Source organism: Arachis ipaensis, chromosome B03, assembly GCF_000816755.2.
Source record: "Arachis ipaensis cultivar K30076 chromosome B03, Araip1.1, whole genome shotgun sequence".
NCBI classification, from domain to species: domain Eukaryota; kingdom Viridiplantae; phylum Streptophyta; class Magnoliopsida; order Fabales; family Fabaceae; genus Arachis; species Arachis ipaensis.
This window is the reverse complement of record NC_029787.2, coordinates 31,377,711-31,382,489: the sequence shown is the minus strand read 5'-3', so window position 1 is coordinate 31,382,489 and position 4,779 is coordinate 31,377,711.

Here is a 4,779-nt window from a genome sequence, read left to right as displayed (position 1 = left end):
ATATTAAATAGATCTTTTTAATTTATTAAAATGTTTTATATTTTAATAGAAGCTTCGTTTACTACTCCCTAGTGAGTTAGTCACACTTTCGCACCACCAGACGCCATTCTCCCTAATTTGAGGGAGGCTGGGTTTGGCGACACGGTACAACTCAGGAACTTTATATTTGACAACCTCCTGATTACTGCATTCGTGGAGCATTAACGTCCAGAGACCCACATTTTCCACCTACCTTAGGGTGAGTGCACCATCACTCTGCAAGATACTACATACCACATTGGATTATCTACGCACGGAGAGCTAATATGGGTGGGTACTTGCGTGATTTCTAAACATGGTACTAGTACCTAACCTGGGAGTGGGTAGAGGAATCTCTCGGTGCTACGCTTCCTCAAATTCAATAGCAGGGGCACAGAGGAAGGAGTCATTTTTCATCAAGCTAATATGGTTTAGGAACCGAGTACGGCATATGTCAGCTGCTGCAGATCAGCCACTCTCTGACAGTACACGAGGTGTTACATCCTGTTATTGATCGGAAGTTAGATGATGAAAGACAAGTCAAACAACCAGGTCCATATCAGGTGGCTGCCATTATTAGAGAACTTCGAGAGGTGCTGCAGTCTGTCTTAGTGATCCACTATACTCGCATGGACGTACTACTCGTTATGCTCTGCATCACATCAATCTACCACTAACATTGTTAGATGCACGTCACTACTAATCTCGTGGATATACCATAGATTTTTAGAATGGTGTCCACCTGATAGATAGATTCTTATGTTTCCACTAGTCATGACTCATGAGTTATATATTTTGATATACGATTTTTGTCTTTATCTCGTTTATAGTGCAAACGAATTAACTTCTTTAATATCTCATTTACAATGTAAATGAGTTGAGTTTAATCGTATTTCGTTTACACTGTAAACGAGATACATGAAGATCACTCTCTTCCATATATCACGTATGCAAACGTGATATGTGTGTATGGTGAACTGTGTCTTATCTCCTTTACAATGTAAATGATATACACTTAAACTTAACTTGTTTATACAATAAACGAGATATATAAAGTAATGCAAAATGGTAATTAAACTATAAATTACATATATCTATATATAAAATAATGGAAAAGTCTAGGGGCCAACAATTTTTTTAAATTCTGGCCAGCATGTAACCAACAAAGAAAAGTGAGTTATTAGATGAAATCTTGCACCATTAAAATCATTATTGATGACTATTTGATGGCTACAAATTATAAAAGTCGATGCCTCTAGCATCCCTCTAAAATAATTAAATTATTTACTGAAAAAATCCTTTATGCTATTCATATTGTCAGCCCATTTATTGCTACCCCTCGATTAGTTCATTGGGCTGCTTCGACTAAAAAGATTTTCAATCAAATACATTGTAGCTAACGAAAACACGAATCTATCTTCGACTTTTCTTATCACTGAAAGATGGACGGGGGCTTCTCTTACCTCAAAAATCCCTTTCAGTAGGTAAGGATCAACAAGATGGGTTGGGTAAGTAAAATAAGAAAGGCTTAAGAATTAATTTTTGTTTTTGATTAATATTCTTTTTTTTTCTTTAAGTATTTTTCTCCGTATTGGGTTATTATTGGTTAAACAAAAGTTGGTAACTAACAAAATTATTTTTAAAATTAAGAGTAATTACACAAATTAGTCTCTAAACATTTTAAAATAGATATTTTATTTCCAAAAAAATTAATACTCAGATCAATGTCAAATATTTTTTTCCGCCAGATATAACAGTCTTAATCAATTTTTTGGCATGACTCACTAACGGAAAATGCTGAATTGACACGTAAACTCGAACATACAACAGTTAAGTGTTCACGTGTGCAAGAAGGACAAAACAGTCCCTAGCGTAAAATTTCAAAACTGTGTCTCTAACCCCAACGAAAAACATCTCCTTCAGTTTTGGCCCCGATCCTTCCCCCGATAGATGCTCAACTCCCCTTCCATCCTTTGTCCTTCCTCCCTTTCCTGCTATCCTCCGCCATCGCCTCCTCCACAACCATCGACCTCCGAAATCTTCGCATCTTCTCAAGTTCCTCTGGATCCACACCAGGACCTAAATTCATTCGATCCGATGTGTTCGATCCGTTTACGTTTTTTTCAAAACCACCTCTAAGGCTTTTGCGCCGACGGAGGAAATATACAATTTGAGATCAACCACCCTTCGAACCAAGGGTTATGCCTTCCGACAAACACCATTGGCGACTACTTCCTCAGTTTCGGCCTCGAGCAGTTGATTCAACAGCTATCCGAAAATGATCCCAACCTTTATGGTACCCCGCCGGCACCGAAGACCACCATGAAGAATCTTCTGACGGTGACAGTAGACGACGAGTTGCTGAACTCAGAGCATAACCAATGCGCGATTTGCAAGGATGAGTGAGGCAAATGCCTTGCAAACACGTCTATCATAATGATTGCTTACTTCCGTAGCTTCAACTACACAATTTGTATTTTGATTACCCGTATGAATTGCCTATCGATGACCCAAATTATGAGAATCGAAATCCCAAGGGGACACTAGCGACAATGGTTCAAGGTCTAGCGATGGTGGTGGCAGCAATGATGATGTGTCTGGGGTATACCTATTCTGAGGACTTTTAGGATATCTTTGAGGTGCCCATTTGGCTCGGGTGGGTCTCCTCAGAAAAGTGGTGACAGGGGATGGGGAAGTAGGCAAGAAAATTTGGATTGAACCGAAGGATATGTAAGTTTGTTTAGGATTGAATCTCTTTTTTGTATAGTATGTTACTACTATTAATAAGTGATGCCATTTTTTGTAGTATGATAAGTTATTTTCTTTATTAAAACAACACAATTTTGAATTTTTAGGTCAGGGTTACTGTTTTGTCCTTCTCGTACACAAAGACATTCAACTGTCATATGTGCAAATTTATATGCCAATTCAGTATTTTTTGTTAGTGAATGATGTTGGATAATCGATTGAGGACTGTTATGTTTGACGGAGAAAAATATTAGAAAATTAATCTAGATATTAATTTTTTTGAGACTTAAATATTCACTTTTAAAATTCTTAGGAACTGATTTGAATAATTATTCTAAAATTAATGATTTATTAAACCATGTATTGAATTAAAGTGACTTGTATATTTGTGGACGAAGAGATAATTTATTTATTTCACACCAATTAATTTTAACTATTTGGCTTTATCAGCAAACAAAATTACAAGTTACTAAAAGTAATCTAGTAGCGACATGTTTGTATAATATATATGTAGACACTGAATTTAAACGAACCTAATATTCTTAGATAGAGAAAGTGTAAGAACCACGATTAATTAACCGTTTAACTAAATAATTAAATTGTCCAAAATAGGTTCCAAAAATTTACAATGTTAATTAGAAAATATAAATATGATAGTTGGATTCAGTAGATTTTTCTGAGTTGGAAAATGTAATTTTTTGCGGAAAATTGCGTAAAAATGTGAACCAGTAAATTAACTGACAGTACCGGCTTAAATCTGTCCGGTGCTGTGTGAGAATAATAAAAACAGTAAAAAAACTAAAAAATTAATTAAAGTTGAAAACCAGGTACTAATTTTAAAGGTTTGGCCCAACGTTGGATCAAACAGGCCAAAAACACTAACGGGTTGGACTGGATCCAAATTGGGCCCAAGCCCAATACATATAACACCATTAATGAACCATACTTAGCCACAAACACAACATATGTAGTTGAGATGGGAAGGAGAGAAACCCTCCGTTGACACTATTTACCTCTAACTTTCCAAGCTCATAACTTGAGTTATGGAGCTCCGATTGACGCACTGTTTGTGACCACGCGATCACCACGAAGAGCTCTACAAAACTCATACAAGAAACTGGTGATAAAATCTCATTTTTTCTCTCAGTCTTTCCTTCCAAAAATTCGAAAATCTAGTGTTTGGAGTTTTGAGATTTTGATGTTTTAATGTGTTTAGAATCAATCTAACTTGAGAAGATTATTGGGTTGTGATCCTATAATATTTGGAGACAGTAAGAACCCTAACCCTCTTGTGAATTTTGAGATTTTGAGTTTAGAAATTAATTGTAATGATATATGTGGTTTAAACTAAATATTGTTGGTGTAAAAATTAAATTGGAAGTTGAGTTTGTGGAATTGGAACCCTGGGAGCTAACTCTTGTGATTGGAAGCTTGTTTGGGCTCAAATTTGGTGTTTTACACATATTAAGAATGGGCCAAGGTATGGTTTCAGTTTTCTCTATGTAATTTATAATATTTCTGGACACTTAGGCTAGTGGACTAGGATAGGTTTGACTGGTTGATAGTTGATTATTATGATTATTGATGCTTGTGGTGACTTTGATAAATTATGATGATAATTGTTGATGTTGGAATGAATGATGATAACTATGTGAAATATAATGAGATGTGATGAATTATGTTGGTGAAGAGTTAAATTCTGTGAGATTGGGGAGGTTGAAATCTTGATTTAGAACTTGTAGAGTTTGTTGAATTATGTTGAAAAAATTGATTGAAATAGGGTTAAATTGATGGAGAAGGTCAATTGGTAAGTGGGAAAACATATGATTGTGATTGTGGACCTGAATGGTAAGGATTGATGTGCAATAGAATGTTTGTAAAATGGTTTTGGTTAGGAGTTTGGAAAATTTAAGAACCTTGTTGATTTTGTGAAAACCCTGTTTTATTGAATTTTGATGGATCATAACTTGAGCCTCAATTTTGAAATTGGTTTAAATTTATTTTAAATTAAAG